Genomic DNA, 19,826 nt, shown 5'->3' on the forward strand with positions numbered 1-19,826 from the left:
CCCCAGGATGGTAATGGCTAATACAAAAGGACATACTTAGGACATACTTTTAAGAAGATTGGAAGAAAGTACTGGGTGGGGTGGGGGCAGGTATTGTCAGAAGTTTTTTTGATACAAGGAGTGGTAAGTGCATGGAATGCACTGCAAGGGCTAATGATGAAGGCAGATAAATTAGGGACATTTAAGAGACTCTTGGGCACAGGGTGAATGAAAAATAGACGACTATGTGGGAGGGAAGGGTTGGATTGATCTTGAAGTAAGTTAAAGGATCAGCACGACATTGTGGGCCAAAGGGCCTGTACTGTTCTGTACTATGTTTTATGTATAGCACAGAAATCTTTAAAAGTTCTACACCGATGTCTGCACCAATGCTTGCACCTAGAAAAGTTATGTAACTGCAGAGATTTGTGCCACATGAATTTGCATTGTCTTGTTGAAAATATGGTTAACAATGACCATAACATCAGACATCTAGATTTGGCCCTATTCCAAATGGTCCTTAGAGGTTAAACCAGTTTCCTGCCCAAATGGGCAGTCTAGTCCAAATACTGAGATCATTAATCGAGCATCTGATCTTTTCTGAAGTCAGTTTTGCAATGCAGGCAGTCCCGGGTTATGAACGAGTTCAGTTCCTACAAGTACAGCTAGTATTATTTAGCGTTAGTTTGTCAAATGTTTGTCTTAGTATATACTATATATTTCACCTTTCTATGCATATAAAACACTTAAGAAACCTATGTATTTCAGTAACTAAACCAGTGCGTTGCTTAGTAATAATTGTAGCTTTCATCAGGGCAGGGCCTTTCACATGCTCCATTATTCTCACTTTATCCTTTAAAATTGTTCCGATTGTTGACCGACTGTAGCCTAATGCTTTTCCAATGACTGATGGTGTTACACCTCTTTCCACTTTATTTTCAGTCGTGATCATTTTCCGCTAACGGAACAGAAACACTGCAGATTCAGCAGCAGCCGCAGGCAACGGGTCCTGAGCTCCCCTGGGTCCTAAAGGCCACCCAAACTGAGACAGGTTAAAAAGGGGCTGACTGGAAAAGGGGGTTCAGGGTGAATCTTGCTAAGAAAAATTTCAGCCAAATACAAAGTTACGCACTCAACACTGTTAACGGCAACGAGATCTGACTTAAAATGGCGGACGGTTTTCTCCTTCCTCGAGCCGACAAATTTTTAAAATGTAATAGGCTTTATGGCAGGCCGATTGTAAGTATGAGTTGTTCGTAAGTTGGACGTTTGTAACTCAGGAACTGCCTGTATGAGAAATCAGCCTTCATCGTTTTTTTCGCTTGTAGGAAAGTAGTTAGAATTATTTTTGAATTTAATTAAAAAGATTATTTAATTTGTGTGGCAAGTTAGCAAACCTATTAGTGTAACACTTTACAGCTCCAGCGATCAAAATTTCAGTTCAATTCCCAACACTGTTTGTAAGAAGTTCTCCCCGTGACAATGTGGGTTTCCTCCAGGTGCTCTGGTTTCCTCCCACATTCCAAAAATGTATGGGTTAGTAGGTTAATTGGTCACATGGGGATAATCGGGTGCCATGGGCTATTGGGCTGAAATTCATAAAGTCTGCACTAGATTATGCAAAGTTGAAACATTCACAAGAGAGAAGGTTGCACAAAGTCGATACCTAATCATTTTGCTAACTTGAATCAACAGAGGAAAGCCTATATTCATGAAAACATATTAATGATTATTTCAACTTTATTTTTTATAACTCAGAAATTGCTTAAGAACAAAGATATTTAGAGCAATCAAGTGAGTAGCTCAATTATCATAAAGCCTTTCTTAGTATGAACTGCTGAATAATTTATAGATAGACCTCAAGCTGTGGTCTTAGTTTTGTTTGCTTAAGAATCTTCATTCACCACACATTACTAGCAATGGGCAAGATCCAAGAGAGCTGTGAAGTGGCAAGTGTTTCCTTCAAGAAAAGAAGTAGGAATTATCCAGGTAATTATAAGCCAACAAGCCTCATGTAAGCAGTGGGGAAACTATTGGAGAGGATACTGAGGGAAAGGATTTATGTGCATTGGAAAGACATAGTCGGTTTTGGGACTGTTAGCATGGTTTGTACGAGGCAGGTTATGCTTTCCAAATTTTATCCAGGGGGTTACAAAGGAGATTGAGGAGGGTAAGGCATTTGATAAGGTCCCAAGTGATAGACTGAATCAGATGAAAATAGAAGGGAGCATGAGTCAATTGCAAAGTTGGAATCAGACTGGCTTGTTCAAGAAGATAGAGAGTCGAGGTTGAGGACTGTATTTCTGGGTGGCAATCAGTGGAGATCTGCAAGGATCAGTGCTGGGATCTCCCTTGATTGTGATATATACCAGTAATTCAGATGAAAATGCTGATGGGTGGATTAGCAAGTTTGTGGATGGCACCAAGATTGGTGGAGTTGTGGACAGTGTTAAGGACTGTGAAAGAATGTGAAAGCATTACAGATATGGGCAGACAAATAGCAAATAGAGTTTAATCCATGCAAATGTGATGTGTTGCATTTGGGATGGAGGGGGCCAAATTACTGGAGAAAGCATACAGTTAATTCTTTAAATACCAATGAGCGACAAGAGGGATTTTGGGCTTCTGGCCGATGGTTCACTGAAAGTAGCTAGGTAAGTGAATAAGATGGTCAAGGAGACATGTCACATTCTTGTCTTTTTGGTGTGGGGGTGTTGAGTATAAGAGTAAGTAAATCATGCTACAACTATATAAAACTACAGTCCGATTGCATTTGGAACATTGTGTACATTTCTGGTTACCCCATTATAGGAAGGATGCAGAGAGGGTGTGGAAGCAGCTTACCAGGATGCTGCTTAGTTTAGAGGGGATGAGCTATAAGAGGTTAGACGAACTTGCATTGTTCTCCCCTGAATGTCAGAGGCTGATAGGAGACCTGATTGATAGAGATTTTTAAAAGTCATGGGAGGAAATCCTAAGATAGACCATCAGAATATTTTCTCCAGGGTAGAAATGCCAAACACCAGAGGACATACTTCTAAGGGTAGACAGGAGAAGTTTATAGGCAATGTGAGGTGTAAGATTTTTATGCAGAGAGTGATTGGTGCCTGGAGTAAGTTATCAAGGGTAGAAGTGGAAGCAAGCAATTTGGTAGAGTCTCAGGGGCTTTTAAATAGAAACATAAATATGAAGGAAATTGCTCTCCATATTGTATTGCCCTGGCTTGCATATCACATGGACAGCTTGAAGGCAACATCCATGGTTGACCCCAATCAATGGAGGTATCGGACATATGAATGAGATACAATAGAAATTAGCATCAGATCACACAACATTTTGGGCTAAATGTCTTGCTCAGTGCTATACTGTTCAACAGCACATTCTACATTCTATAATGTCCTTGGCCACTTGTTATGAAACTGAGTTGCTTCTGACATTTCAAACTGGATGCTATTATGTACACACTGTGCCACCTACACTACATAATATTAGAACAGCAAGATTTGCTCCAAGATGTAGGTTTTAACAATAATAATAAAGGATGAAACATCAACACATTCAAAATAGCAGCAGGAGCAAGCCATTTACTCTTCGAGCCTGCTGATCAAATATCTCAATACCATCTCTCTGCTCTATTTCCATAATGGCTTGTGAAGAGGAAGTAAAGAGAAGACCACATTTTGGGAGGAAATTCCAGTGTTAGGGGCTAAGCTACTGAAGCACATCCACCAATAATGGAGCAGTTAAAACCAGGATAGCAAGATTCAGAAGTTTGGAAAAGAACGGCTTGTAAGAAAGGAGGAGGATGCAGAGATCAGTATGACTAAGATCACATGGGGATTTGAAAACTCAGAAAGTTTTAAATTGTTTGGAGTAGGTAATCAGCTTAGCTATAATGCATGAATGGAACTTTAGTAATTTGCTACTCCTGAGACCATTGTATAGGCTGCCAGCCACTGCCATCTAACAGTTCTAGTATATCAGATAGAGCAAATGTTTAACACCAATATACTTGATACCACAGTCAATTAGCCCATCTTGATTCAGTGATCCTGAGACCCTTTTGCTCCTCACACTGTAACTATCAATTTTTTTCTAAACTGATGCCAAGAAAGTTGCCACTATTGCTTCATCTGGAAGTTTATTCTGCACGTCAGTCATTCTCTTTTTAAAAAAGGTTCTCTGGTATCAAGCTGAAAGCATTACTCTGAAGTCTGAATGTGAGTTCTTTTGTTCTGTTGACGAACTTGGCAGATTCTTTTATTTTGCATCTTCATGGCACTGTTCCCAATATACAAATATATCATTTGTTCAATGAGAAATACTTTGTTCTAGTTATATCTGAAGCAAATCTAATCATTGCATTTTCTTATTAATAATTGGCTACCTTGAATCTGAGCAGCCCAACATTAACTGGCTCTGCTGATTGTCATTTGGGATTTAAGAACATTTCACAGAAAGCTGCGGAAGTGCTGCTAAATAGAAAGATACCAGATGGCAGGCATGGACTGAGCACTCTGTTCCTGTTTTACAGAACTCTATTCCTTTCTCAATTTCTCCTTTAGCCACCTCATTTCATAAGAATGGGTAAAAATTCCTTCTTGTACATTTTGCAAATGCCAGAAGTTCGAGAGCGTCAGGGGGAAGAATTGAGTGAAATTGCCATTACTAGGGAGAAGGTGCTTGGGAAACTGAAGGGTCCGAAGGTAGATAAATCATCTGAACCAGATGGTCTACAACCTACAGTTCTGGAAGAGTTGGTGAAGACATTGTGGAGGCATTAGTAATGATCTTTCAAGAATCAATAGATTCTGGCATGGTTCAGGAGGACAGAAAGATTGTAAGAAGGGAAAGAGGTGGAAGAAAGGAAATTACAGGCCAGTTAGTCTGACCTCAATGGTTGGGAAGATGTTTGGAGTCAATTGTTAAGGATATGGTTTCAGGGTACTTGGAGGCACATGATAAAATGGGCCAAACGCTGTCATACATGAGACTGCCTGACAAGTTAAGAGCTGGCGGTATTACTGGAAAGATACTAGCATGGATAGACCATTGGCTGATTGTCAGGAGGCAAAGAATGGAATAAAGGGAACCTTTTCTGCTTGGCCGCCAGTGACTAGTGAATTTCCACAGAGGTCTATGTTGGGACTGCTTCTTTATACGTTAAATATCAATGATTTGGATGATGGAATTGATGGTTTTGTGGCCAAGTTTGCAGATGATACAAAGATAAGTGGAGAGGCAGGTAACGCTGAGGCAGCAGAGAAGCTGCAGAAGGACTTAAGCAAATTAGGAGAATGAGCAAATTGGTGTTAGGTGGAATACAGTGTCAGAAAGTGTATGGTCATGCACTTTGGAAGAAGAAATAAAAGCGTAGACTAGTTTCTAAATGGAGAGAAAATTTTAAAATCTGAGATGCAATGGGACTTTGGAATCCTCATGCAAGGTTCCCTAAAGGTTAAATTGCAGGTTGAGTCTATGGCAAGGAAGGCACATGCGATGTTCGAATTCATTTTGTAGGACTAATATATAAAAACAAGGATGTAATGCTGAGGCTTCATAAAGTACTGGTAAGGCTTCACATAGAGTATTGTGAGCAGTATTTGGCCCCTTATCAAAGAAAGGATGTGTTAAAATTGAAGAGGATTCAGAGGAGGTTCACGAGAATGATTCTGGGAATGAAAGGGTTATCATATGAAGACCTATCAATGGCTCTGCGCCTGTATTCACTGGAAATCAGAAGGATGAGAGGGGCTCTCATTGAAACCTATAGAACGTTGAAAGGCCTCAATAGAGAGGAAGTGGAAAGAATGTTTCCTATGCTGTAGGAGTCTAGGACCTGAGGGCATAGCATCACAATAAGTTACGTTCATTTAGAACAGAGATGAAGAGAAATTCCTTCAGCCAGAGAGTGGTGACTGTGGAATTCATTGTCAAAGGCACCTGTGGTGGCCAAGTCATCGGGAATATTTAAGGAAGACGTTGATAGATTCTTGATTAGTCAGGGCATGAAGGGTTATGAGGAGAAGACAGGAGATTGGAGCTGAGAGGGAAATGGATCAGCCATGATGAAATGGCCTAATTTTGTTCCTATACCTTATGGTCTTGTGGTCTATTCTCTGTTGGCAATTTGAACCTAACAAGATAATGAAATTGCTTACAATATTATTCTTTAATTATATTGAACCACACTAAATTTGAGCGGTATTCCGAACTGGATCTACGGACTGCATACAACCTGATCTGGGGGCTTAGTGGAATACAGCATATATAACACCCACTGGCCACTAAAAATGCTTAATTATTCTGTTCAGACTTTCCAACAGCCCAGCTGCTTTCCAAGCCTTTATTAAACAACATCCTCAGAGAGATGTTACACAGTATGTTTATGTTAACCATGGACCCTGAGCAAGTGCACACTGTCATTTAATGGCCCCCACACTGCTCCCTCAAACTGCTACAGAGCTTCTTGGGCTTCTCCAACTTCTACCGCCATTTCATCCAACACTACAACCAAATCACCAATCTTCTCACCTCCTTCACCAAGTCACCTACCTCACGGATAACCCGATCTGCTGCCACGAACCACGTTTTCAAGAAGCTCAATAGACATTTCACCACTGCCCATTCTCTGCCATCTGATCTCCTCCAGACTTTCTGCAGTAGATGTAAACACCTTTGCCATGGACACTGGAGTCATTCTCTCCCAGTGCGGACTGCTGGGGAAGACATACCCTGTGCCTTCATCTCGCCCAAGTTCAACCCTACACAGCACCATTATGGGGGTGAAGACAAAGAGCTACTCACCATCTAAAGGGCCTTGAAGAAAAGGAGTCATTGGCTGATGGGAAGTCCTCTTCTTTGAGCAATCAGCTTCAACATCTCCGACCAATCCGGCTCCTACAACTGAGACAGGCTCCCTGTCATGACAGTTTGACCCAGCTTAAATAGAGATCAACCCTCTGGCCATCATTCCATCCTCACAGATACACATCCCGATCATCTGAGATCCTGAGAACCAGATCACCAGGCTCTAGAGCACAGGCTTGCTCTGGTCATCACAGTTGACAACTCTATGTGTGTGCCGGTGGCTATGCACTCTGAGATACTCCAATGGGCCCATCTCTCACCCTGCTCCAGCCATCCAGGGGCACAACAGAATCAGGATTTTTTTGCAACACCAGTTCTAGTTGCCCATCATAATCACAGGTAATCACAGCCAGTTCATCGCTCAATATGACTCAATATGTCCAGTCCAATTCCTCCAACCTACAGCTCTCCGGGCTTCAGCAACCCCTACCAGTCCCTCGACGCTGGTGATCAAATATCACATGGACTTCATCACAGGTTTTCCACCTTCCAATGAGGCTATGGTAATTAGAACAGTGGTGGATCGGTTCTCCAAGACAGCCCATTTCATTGCCCTCCCCAAACCTCCGTCAGCCGCTGAGCCTGTGGACCTGCTTCTCCAACATGTAGTTTTACCTCCACATCTTCCCTCAGGACATTGTGTTGGACCAGCACCCACAATTCCTCTCCCAGTCTGGTGAGCCTTCTGTTCCCTCCTCCGCACCTCAGTGAGTTTGTCCTTTAGTTATCATCCACAGACCATCAGGCAGTCAGAAAGAGTCAGTCAGCAGATGGAGAAGTTTCTGTGATGCTCTAATATTGCCACATGGAAGAAATACCTGCTTTGGCCCAAGCTGTCCCACAATTTACATTCTTCTTCAGTCAAAGGTATGTCAACCTTTGAAATGTTTCATGACTACCAACCCCATTGTTCCCCACAGAGGAGTCAACAGTGGAGGTTCTGTCCACCAGGGTCCTGGTTCGTCGATACTGGAATGCTTGGAAGAGGGCATGGAGAGCTATCCCAGCTGCCAAATGCACCTACTGGTGCCAGGCCAACCGCCAGAGGCGCCCAGCCAGACTGCACTGGCCTGGGGACTGCATTTGACTGTCCACTCAAGATTTGCCCCTGTGCATTGACTCCCATATGCATTCACTGGTCACTTACTGTCTCCAGCTGCCACCATCTCTCAGGATCACACCTACCTTCCACATATCCTGCCTCAAGTCCATTGTCTATGGACCACTCAACACACCTGAGCCTGCATCTCTAGATCCTAGGTTGATGGTCCAGTGTACCAAATACACTGGTTGCTGGTTTCACGTCATTGCGGATGGGGTGTGCAATACCTGGTTGACTGGGAAGGTTATGATCTGGAGTGCCATCCGGTTACATATTGGATCCATCACTCATTGAAGAATTCCCAAAGACCCACCTGGATTACCTGGTCTGTCGGGTGCTGGCTGTATGAGGTGGGGTCCTGCCAGGCCTGCACAGGCAGGCACCTCCCAGTCTCCACTCAGATAGCAGGAGTCATCTTCCACTTATTTCCAACTATTTGCCTGCAGCCTATTTAAACCCCGCTCTCCTTCACAATCCTTGTTCACTCATTGAACCAGCCAGCCTCAACCAGTTGTCCCTCACCTTCAGTTGCCTGTGGTGTTTTATACTTGTTCTTTATTGTTTTGCAGTTTCTTATTAAACTTATCATGGTAACCCTCATCTCCACTGCTCTGCTTCTGGTTGAAGCCTCCTCTACATTTCCTGACAGCTACAGGTCTGGATCATGCACTAGCACACAGCAGAATCCTTTTACAGTTGGAACTTTAATATAATGTACTGAATTCTGCAGTTATAATTGACACTAGCATTTTCTTCAAGATTTATTCAATTAACTAAATTCAAACTCTCCAGCTTGTACGCTGTAATATAAATTTTTGTGTCTGGATCATTAGTCAAGATGTTTGGATTATACAGTTCATTATAATAATCACTTTGCCATTGCACTCAATTAACAGGTATGTATAACAGATAAAAGCTTAGTGGGTAAGAGATGGTTTATTTAGTGAAGCGTGCACTAAAGTATGATTAGTTTGGCGGTAGAGCATTAGACGCTTCAAAATTTATAGCATAAGAAGGGGACAACCATTCAACCAATCATGTCTATGTGGGCCATCAAGCGTGTATTTAGACTAATCACACTTTCTGCTGGGCGATTATCTTGCTTCAAGTGTTCAAACAGGTACTTTTTAAATGGGGTGAAAGTTTCTATCTCCGCCACTCTTTAAGACTGCGTGTTCCTAACCGTCCAGCCACCTTACTTATATTCTTCTGAGTAAAAAAACACCACTCTTCTGATCCTTCCACTATCCTGCCTAGTTATCACCCTTGTTGCCAAAATATTTCTCATGAAGACTGTACTTCTGTTTCTCTAATTCTCCATCCTTAGAAATATCTGTGTGACTGTTCTGAATCCTCTCCCATGCCATCATATCCTCGATGTAAAATGGTGACTAAAACATGCATTATCCTTTCTCTGTTGTCTAAATAATATTCCCAGAAATTGCAGAACTACAGCTGTACTGTTGCCTCCAAGGTCTCAGATTGTAAAGACAACTACCAGATGCTTCTAATATACCTAACATGTTACCTACATATCAGGATTCCTTAATTCCATTAGAATTCTCAGATTTATATTATTTATTGTGTATTCCCTTGCCTTGCTTTTGCTCCCATTGAATAGTCATAGGGAGACATTACTGACGGTTTGTTTGCATTGAGCACAATTCCTAAGAGCAAAAGACTTGCTTGCCATAATCTGCATTACTGTAAATATAATACTTCAAAGCTGAAGCACAAGATAAATGTTCCTTTTCATTCTCCTAAGTGACAATTTATTTCTCAAGTGTGGAATGCTTTAAGTAGCCTTAAAAGAATACAACTTGCAATAATGTAGAATTTTTAAAAATATAGTTGTCACCTGATTCCAATAGAATAAAATGAATAAGTCTCATTCCTCTCATTTAATGGTTCTAGCCAATGTGGTGAACATCCAGACTCATTCATATCTATTAACACAATTCTGACCCATTATGAAGAAATTAGCATGTAAGGCAAGATGCCAAGTTATTGGAAGTAAAAGTTGCAGTTAGATGGAACCTTTAGGGTCATCCATTAAAATAGAACCTAGCAGATTTTGTGATCTCTAGATGTTGACGTTTCCCAATTCCAACAGACAGGAGAAAGGGGTTAGGAGAATAAAGATGGGGGGTGCTCACTCCTGCCATTTCTCCAGACACAAAGAAAATAAATAAGGGCCAATTGCAGGTAAAGTGGATTACTGTTTTCCTTAGCAAGTTCTATGATGTTACAGCAACAAGCCAAAGAAGGCCATTGATATGAGAAATGTTTGCTTATTCGTGTGAATTTTCTCAACCTTGTGATACTGAAAGTGAGAGTAAGAAGGACATATTAGACTGGTGAATGACAACTGTGAGGGCATACCAATGATTTCTAATTTAATCGACTTTATCTTAGCTCCTTTGTTATCAAAAGGGAACAATGGGCACAAATCAAAAGGTGGGAAATGCAATGTGAATCTTAAGTGAAAATAGAGAATTACCAAAATACCACAGGATCAAAAAGGAAAACAGGGAAGAGATGTTGATGCCTCCAACTTCATTCACTTATGTTATCCAGACAGTTCCAAGGTTACCTGAGAGGAATTGGTCCCCTTACCGATTAGTGTAATATTCTAGCTATGGAGCCATGGAAGATGGGCAAGAGATTAAATAAATATGTACAGAAATATGAAGCTAGTGTATTCAGGGAATAGTACAGTGATATCCTGAACTAAAATGAGATTAAGCAGGAGTCTTGAAGGATATAAAGATGGATAAATCCCTAGACCAAGCATTATGGGATGTTATAGGAAACGAGGAAGGAGATTGCTCAGGCCTAGAAGAAAATTTTGTCACAGGGGAGCTACCAGATGATTGGAAATGAATGTTATCCCTTTATTTAAGAAGGGCTGCAAGGACAAGCTAGGTATCTATTGGGTGATAAGCCTAACATCCATGGTAGGAATATGACCGGAGATGATTCTGAGGGACTGGGAGTCTCTGGGAAAACACATTCCCAGCAATGTGCCAAGGGACCCTCGAGAGGAGAGGACCCTATCCCCGAAGGATTGGTGGGACCCCAATCCAGTGTGTCAATCAGTATAGAGGGAATAGATGCAAAAGCCATATTCGACACGGGGTCGCAGGTCACGCTATTGTACCGGTCATTCTAGGATCATCATTTGTCGCATTTACCCTCGAGGGACACTTTATTTGTATTTGGAGAGGCAAGGGCATGTCAGTTGTAGCCAACAAAGTTTTGTTCAAGTCCCACAAATATGATTGAATTTTTGAGGAGGCCACAAAGAGAATTATCAAGGGAAAGATGATAAACGAAGTCCATGTGGACTTTAGCAAGGTTTTTGAGAAGGTCCCACATAGCAGGAGATGCATCATGGTCCATTGGTCTTGAAATTTCAAATGCATGGCATCCAGGGTGAAGCAGCAAATTGGATAAATTATTGGTTTGGTGGTAGGAGTCTGAGAGTGCGAGTGGAGGGATGTTTTCAGATCGGAAATCTATAATCAGTGGTATGCCACAAAGATCAGTGCTAAATCCTTTATGCAGGGAAGATGACTTGAAATTTTGCTGAAGGCTCCACAATTGATGGTTTAGCAGAGAATGACGAAGACTATCTAAGATTACAATAGGATATTGATTGACTACAAAATTGGGCAAGGGAATGGTTGTAGGAACTTGGACAAGTGTGAAGTAATGCATTTTGGCAAGTTAAAACAAAGCAAGACATAGCTAATTAATGGCAGAGTGGAGGAGGGTGTTGTTGAATAGTAAAATTACACAATTCCCTGTAAGTGACAAAGGCAACATACAGAGTGGTGAAGGCAGTGTATGGGATGCTTGCCTTGATCAACAAGGGCTTGGGATGTATAGATCATGTGCCTTCCAACTAGCTTCCAGAAATTCCAGCCATTGCTGCTCTGCCATCATCCCTGCCAGTGTTCTTTTCCAGTCGATTCTGGCCAGCTGCTCTCTCATAGAAACATAGAACGCCTACAGCACAATACAGGCCCTTTGGCCCACAATGCTATGCTGAATACGTCCTTACCTTAGAAATTACCTAGGGTTACCCATAGACCTCTATTTCTCTAAGCTCCATGTACCCATCCAAGATGCTCTTAAAAGACCCAAGCAACTTAAAACTCATGTTAGCCACTTCAACACTGGGAAAAAGCTTCTGATCAATTCTTTTCAACATCTTATACACCTGTATCAGGTCACTTCTTATCCTCCATCACTCCAAGGAGAAAAGGCCAAGTTCATGCAACCTATTCTCATAAGGCATGTTCCCCAATCCAAGCAACATACTTGTAAATCTCCTCTGCACCCTTTCTATAGTTTCCACATTCTTCCTGTAGTGAGGTGATAAAACTGAGCACAGTACTCCAAGTGGGGTCTGACCAGGGTCCCATATAGCTGTAACGTTACCTCTCAGATCTTGAATACATTCCCAAGGTTGATGGCCAAGACACTGTATGCCTTCTTAATCACACAGTCAACCTGCACAGCAGCTTTGAGTATCCTATGGCCTCAGACTCCAAGATACCCCTGATCCTCCACAGTGCCAAGAGTATTACCATTAATTCTGCCATCATATTTGACCTATCAAAATGAACCACCTCACACTTATCTGTGTTGAACTCCATCTGCCACTTCTCAGCCTAGTTTTGCATCCTATCAATGTCCTGCTGTAACCTCTGACAGCCCTCCACACTATCCACAACACCTCCAACCTTTGTGTCATCAACAATCATTAACTCATCCTTCCACCTCATCCAGGTCATTTATAAAAATCACGAAGAGAAGACAACCCAGAACAGATCCTTGAGGCACACCAGTGGTCACTGACCTCAAAGCAGAATATGACCCATCTACAACCACTCTTTGCCTTCTGTGGGCAAGCCAATTCTGGATCCACAAAGCAAGGCCCCCTTGGATCCCATGCCTCCTTACTTTCTCAATAAGCCTTGTATGGGGTACCTTTTCAAATGCCTTGCTGAAATCCATATACTCTACCTTTATCAATGTATTTAGTCACATCCTCAAAAAATTCAGTCGGGCTCATAAGGCATGACCTGCCTTTGACAAAGCCATGCTGACTATTCCTAATTATATTATGCCTCACCAAATGTTCATAAATCCTGTCTCTCAGGATCTTCTCCATCAACTTACCAAAAATTGGTCTATAATTTCCAGGACTACCTCTGTTCCCTTTCCTGAATAAGGGAACAATATCTGCAACCCTCCAATGATCTTTGTACCACCTCTGGTACATAGATCATTGCCAGAGGCTCAGCTATCTCCTCTTTCACTTCCCACAGTAGCCTGGGGTATACCTTGTCTGGTCTTGCCTATGTAATTCCCTTTTTTTCACTGTAATACTGATACATCTGACTTAAGCTTTTCCTTCTCAAATTTCAGTGTGAATTTGATTATATTATGATCAATTCCCCTAAGAGTTCTTTTACCTTAAGCTCTCTGATCAATTCTGGTTCATTGCACAACACCCAATCCAAAATAGCTGATCCTCTAGTGGGCTCAACCGCAAGCTGCTCTAAAAAGCTATCTTGTGGGCATTCTAGAAAGTCTCCCTCCTGTAATCCAACACCAACCTGATTTTCCCAATCTACTTGCATATTGAAGTGCAGCATGACTATAGTAATATTGCCCGTTTGGCATGCATTTTTTTTCCTGTTGTAATTTGTAAGCCACATCCTTACCACTGTTTGGGATCTGTATACATCTCCCATCAGGGTCTTTTGTCCCTTGCAGTTCCTTAGAACTCTCCACATTGATTCAACAACTTCCATCCATATGTTCTAATGATTTGATTTAATTTTTTACCAACAGAATAATGCCACCCCCTCTGCCTTCCTGCCTATTCTTTTAATATAATTTGCATCCTTGGACATTAAGCTCCCAGCTATGATCTTCCAGCCATGATTCGGTGATGTCTACAGCATCATACTTGCCAATCTTCAACTGTGCTGCAAGTTCATCTACCTTATTCCATATACTGCGCACATTCAGATACAATACCTTCAATTGTGTATTCATCTTTTTTGATTGTGTTGCACCATGCACAACCTTGAGATTCCTAATATTGTCTGAGGTCTTACCACATCTGCCTCCATAACCTCTCAACTGGCACTGTGGTTCCCATCCCCTGCAACTCTAGTTTAAACCCTCACCATACAGCGTTATCAGACCTTCCCACTAGGATATTAGTCCCCTCCAGCTCAGGTGCAAACTGGCGCTTCTGTACAAGTCTCACCTTCCTTGGAAGAAAGACCAATGATTCAAAAATCTCATGCCCTCTCTCCTACACCAACTTCTTAGCCACGTACTAAACTGTATAACCTTCCTAGTTCTATCCTTAAGAGCACATGGCACAGGTAACATTCCTGAGATCACAACCCTGGAGGTCCTGTCCTTTAACCTAGCACCTAACTTCCTAAACTTCCTATGCAGAACTTGTTGTTCGTCCTACCCTTGTCATTGGTACCTACATGGACCACACCTTCTGGCTGTTCACCCTCCCACTTAAGAACACTGAGGACTCGATCCAAGGTATCCTGGACTCTGGCCCCCGGGATGCAACATACCATCCAGGAATCTCGTTCTCGCCCACAGAACCTCCTGTCCATTCCCCTAACCATGAGTCCCCTATCACCACAGCGTGCCTCTTCTTCTCTCTGTCTGAGTCACAGAGGCTGACTCAGTGTCAGAGACTGGACCATTGAGATTTTCCTCTGTTGGGTCATTTCCCCCCAACGGTATCCAAAGTGATGGCCACAGGGGTACTCTGCGCTGGCTCCTTAACCCCATTCCCCTTCCTATCTGCTTACCCTGTTTCCGATGTCCCACACCTTTAATGTAACTACCTCTCTATAGATCATATCTATCACCCTCTCAGCCTCCCAAAAGATCCAGAGTTCATCCAGTTCCACTCCAACTCCTTAACATGGTTTGTTAGAAGCTGCAGCTGGATGCACTTCTCACGGTTGTATCGGGGACACAGAAAGTCTCCCTGTCTTCCCACATCCCACCAGAGGAGCATTCCACTATCCTGCCTGTCATGTCTGTCTAGATGAGCAGATATAAAGAAGAGAAGGAAAAAAACCCGAGCTTTGCTTTCTCTGAGTAAAGACTCTCTTCGCCGAAGCCTCAAAAAACTAAAGCTTTAAGATCACCACTCTGAATATGTCCACTCACAAGATGGCCACTGTGCTTACCCCTGCCTTTTTTTTGGTTTCTCCAATTAATCCCAAATACTAATTGGCTGCTGGTCAAAGCTCTATTACATTCCCATGAACCATTCCTGCCTTTTGACATTGGGCAGTGGACCTGATTGAAGTCCCCTCCGTTCTAAACTTCGGATGTCCAGATTGGCCGCTGGTCAAAGCTCAATTAGTTACTTCATCATACTGCAAAGCTCTATTAATTTAGAAGCACTAGTGCTTATATAACATTACTCGAATGTTCTTTTCTGTTTGCTTCTGAATAGTGATTAATGTGTGTTCTTATTTTTCGGTTTTCTTTCTGTTAAGTTTCATTGTTCTGATAATACAATGCCAAAAATCAATGTTCTTTTAAGTTCTCAAATCTGATGGAAATGTCTTGACTTTCCCTCATAATAGTTGTCCATCACCTTAGGTTCACTGTCATCATACACTCAGGGAATATCCTGCAAGTAAGTGCCTTTTCCACAATATTGCAAACTCTAATCTGTTTGCGACACTCCATGAGACTTATTAGTAAATGAAGATGAAAGTAACCCATCCATAGTTCTTAACAAACAACCAGAGATTGGTAGAAATCAAGCCCAATGTATCAGTAAATATCTACTGTTTAAAGACTATAAAATATTAAAAATGGGATATGGTTTTTTCAAGTATCCTAATCCAAAATCCTAAATGATAGAACCCCTTTTTGTTCTGAAGAATACATTCTTGATTTATAGTGAATAGTGATGTGTGATAACTGCTCATTTTGTTATTAAAAATGAAAGAAATCTTACCATAAATTCAGAATGAAAATATTTTTCTGTGAGCAATACAGCGAGTAGAGCCATTCCCTCACAACATCAGAGAACCAGATTCGACCCTGGCCTTGGGTAATGTCTGTGTGGAGTTTGCACAAATTCTCCCCGTGAATTTGTGGATTTCCCCGTCATGCCAAAGACATGCAGGTTGTTAGGTTAATTAGCCACTCTATATTTCCACTGGTGTACAGGCAAGTGGTAGAATCTGGGGAGAATGGATGAGAGTCTAGGGAGAATTATTTTTAAAATGGGACAAATATAGCATTAACTTAAGTGGGAGGTTGATGGTCAATGGCTGTTTCCATCCTGTATAACAGAATAGGAGAGCTATTAGCAAGAAAATACACTGTCATATGATTTGCTTTCTATTTAAATCTCACTTTTTCTTCATTGCATTATGTTACTTTAGCTATGCTGCATATTATTTTTATTTCATCATGCTATGAAATTTAGCACCAAATTCATTGTTTGACGTTGAGCCCCTGTGTCTCTAGGGCACATAAAAGCATGAAGCTCTCCCCCTGAGGCACCCATTGGAAGACTTCTGGCACAAGAAATTACTAGTTTCTAGCACCCAGGCCTCAACTCTGATCTCCAAGCCCAATGTGATAATTCCACCTATTTAATCCAAAAACACCCCTGGGTAACATTTTCCCCTTGACTAATCCTGAGTACATACCCTCTAAACACAAAATGAGTTTTAATCATGAAAGTGAAATGTAATGATTGGCTTTAAGGTATCATTTATCTGCCACAAATGTCCTGTATTGATAATTTCAGTAGTGTCTTTTGCTCCCTCTTCTCACTCACAACTTCCTGCTTCTGCTTCCAATCCGTAATTATTCCAGAATCATTTGCCCAAAGATTCTGCAGCCACTTCCCAAACACTTCCAAAATTCATACATGTCACTCTACTGAACTGAAATGCAGAGACATTTCCAATCACTACAGTACACAAAGATTCCTTTCCCATTTGAATGCATTTATGCTTTATGCTTAGTATCTCACCTGGCTTTATCTTGGACTAGTTCAGCACTTGTTCAATTATCTGGAAGTGAGCTTGCATTCTATAGGAGATGCAAGTTAAAATGAACATGAAAATTGAAATGCAGGAGACCTTGCATTTCTGTGGATCTAAAGTGTAAAATATTAAGATTCAATGAGATACAATCATTTCAGACAATTAAATAACAGCAATTTGAATTACTGTCTGCATTAGAGAAAAACGTTGTGAATGCCAATACACGCACTCACCAAATTTCACAAACATAATGGGTGTACAATTATTCTTTGTTCTATACTGAACTTTTTCCATCAGTTCAAAGTGGGGAATTATCTGGCTTGCTGACCATCAGTTAAAAAGAAATCAAGCAAGTTTTTACCTATAAAGCATTTGTTTCCATGCAGATGGTATTCAAAGAAGAGAAGGTTATTTCTTGGCACAGTGTTACAGGAACTTGATCACAAAATGAGCAATGGTTCCAAGTGAAAATTTCCTTAGTTTTTTTTATTTTCCAGTCATACTTTTGGGCCACATACAGAGGCATGCAAAAGTTTGGGCACCCCAGGTCAAAATTTCTAGTTCTGTGAATAGTTAAGTGAGTAGAAGATGAACTGATCTCCAAAAGTCATAGAGTTAAAGATGAAACATTCTTTTCAATATTTTAAGCAAGATTAGTGCATTATTTTTATTTTGTTCAATTTTAGAGTGAAAAAAGGAAAGAAACACCCTAACCATGCAAATGTTTGGGCACCCCAAGAGATTTGACCTCTCAGCTAACTTCCACCAAGGTCTCAGACCTTAATTAGCTTGTTAGGGCTATGATTGTTCACAGTCATCATTAGGAAAGGCCAGGTGATGCAAACTTCAAAGCTTTATAAATACCCTGACTCCTCAAACCTTGTCCCAACAATCAGCAGCCATGGGCTCCTCTGAGCAGCTACCTGGCACTCTGAAAATTAAAATAGATGATGCCCACAAAGCAGGAGAGGGCTATAAGAAGACTGTAAAGCATTTTCAGGTAGCCGTTTCCTCAGTTCGTAATGTAATTAAGAAATGGCAGTTAACAGGAACGGTGGAGGTCAAGTTGAAGTCTGGAAGACCAAGAAAACTTTCTGAGAGAACTGCTCGTAGGATTGCTGGAAAGGCAGATCAAAACCCCCATTTGAGTGCAAAAGACCTTCAGGAATATTTAGCAGACTCTGGAGTGGTGGTGCACTGTTCTATTGGGCAGCCACACCTGCACAAATATGACCTTCATGGAAGAGTCGTCTGAAGAAAACCTTTCCTGTGTCCTCACCACAAAATTCAGCGACAGACGTTTGCAAAGGAACATCTAAACAAGCCTGATGTATTTTGGAAACAAGTCTCGTAGACTGATGAAGTTAAAATAGAACTTTTTGGTTGCAATGAGTAAAGGTATGTTTGGAGAAAAAAGGGTGCAGAATTTCATGAAAAGAAATTGTTCTCTCCAACTGTTAAGCATGGGAGTGGATCAATCATGCTTTGCGCTTGTGTTGCAGCCAGTGGCATGGGGAACATTTCACTGGCAGAGGGAAGAATGAATTCAATTAAATACCAGCAAATTCAGGAAGCAAATATCACACCATCTGTAAAAAAAAAAGCTGAAGGTGAAAAGAGGATGGCTTCTACAACAGGATAGTGAGCCTAAACACACCTCAAAATCCACAATGGACTACCTCAAGCGGCACAAGCTGAAGGTTTTGCCATGGCCCTCAGTCTCCCGACCTAAACATCATTGAAAATCTGTGGATAGACCAAAAAAGAGCAGTGCATGCAAGATGGCCCAAGAATCTCAAAGAACTAGAAGCCTTTTGCAAGGAAGAATAGGCAAAAATCCCCGAAACAAGAATTCAAAGACTTAGCTGGCTACAGAAAGCATTTCCAAGCTGTGATACTTGCCAAAGGGGGTATTACTAAGTACTGACCATGCAGGGTACCCAAACTTTTGCTTGGGGCCCTTTTCCTTTTTTGTTATTTTGAAATGGTAAAAGATGGAAATTAAAAAGTAATCTTGCTTAAAATATTAAAGAAATGTGTCATCTTTAACTTTATGCCTTTTGGAAATCGGCTCACCTTTTACTTGCTCAGCTATTCACAGTAACAGAAATTTTGACCAGGGGTGCCTAAACTTTTGCATGCCACTGTTCTTGTATTCACTTTCGTAGCATCACTGAAAGTGACAATTCTATCTTTGGAAGCTTACACAGTATTGTTGCATCTAGCTTTTTTGTATGTTGGCAACTTTCATGCAGAGGTCTGTTATAATGATAATCAGGTTTTGAAATAAAAGTTGAAACTTTCATCTTCCAGCCTCGGGGCTGCTGCAGTTATTTTTGAATTCTGTCTTGGAAATAATCTGCTGATTGTATACAGACTAGTAATCAAACTTAACATCTCCAAGTTATGATTATTTTAATACTGAACAACTGATTATTTTATACCCATCTTGGGTCCAGTATACAAGACATTTGGAGGATGACACACCTGTGTGTGCTTTCAGTTGTAACAACACATTTTAAAAGTTAATTTCTGATTAACACATCACTGATACAAGACAGAAGATCTGGATGAAAAGGCAAAAGTCACCAATGATTGACTGTGAGCAGGTAGTATAGGAGTTATGAGTGAGTAACCTGCAAGTAATTGAATCATAAAATAAATTTGTAAGCTGAAACTCAAGATTAATAGTTTTCATAATGATTAATTTGCTTTTGGTCACCATTTCATGGAATAAGTGTATACAATTATGAACTGAAAGCTTAACCTAAAATGTCTAATTTCAAATTTAC

At 41.1% G+C, this 19,826-nt stretch overlaps 1 protein-coding gene across 9 annotated transcripts in view; it reads right to left on the reverse strand.

Annotated features, from left to right (window-relative positions):
* The window catches only part of LOC132393194 (uncharacterized), a 322,118-nt gene that overhangs the window by 291,149 nt on the left and 11,143 nt on the right, over positions 1 to 19,826 (reverse strand). For 7 of the 9 annotated variants that reach the window (XR_009511790.1, XR_009511787.1, XR_009511788.1 and 4 more), the window contains exons 4-5: positions 17,022 to 17,147; positions 15,990 to 16,319 (exon numbers count right to left, since the gene is read on the reverse strand). The exons of the other annotated variants lie outside the window; for them this stretch is intronic. The gene's annotated coding sequence lies outside the window, so the exon portion shown is untranslated. The remainder of the gene's footprint in view (positions 1 to 15,989; positions 16,320 to 17,021; positions 17,148 to 19,826) is intronic. 9 annotated transcript variants of the gene reach the window in all.

The sequence above is a fragment of the Hypanus sabinus genome, chromosome 4 (genome assembly GCF_030144855.1).
Source record: "Hypanus sabinus isolate sHypSab1 chromosome 4, sHypSab1.hap1, whole genome shotgun sequence".
Lineage (NCBI taxonomy): Eukaryota > Metazoa > Chordata > Chondrichthyes > Myliobatiformes > Dasyatidae > Hypanus > Hypanus sabinus.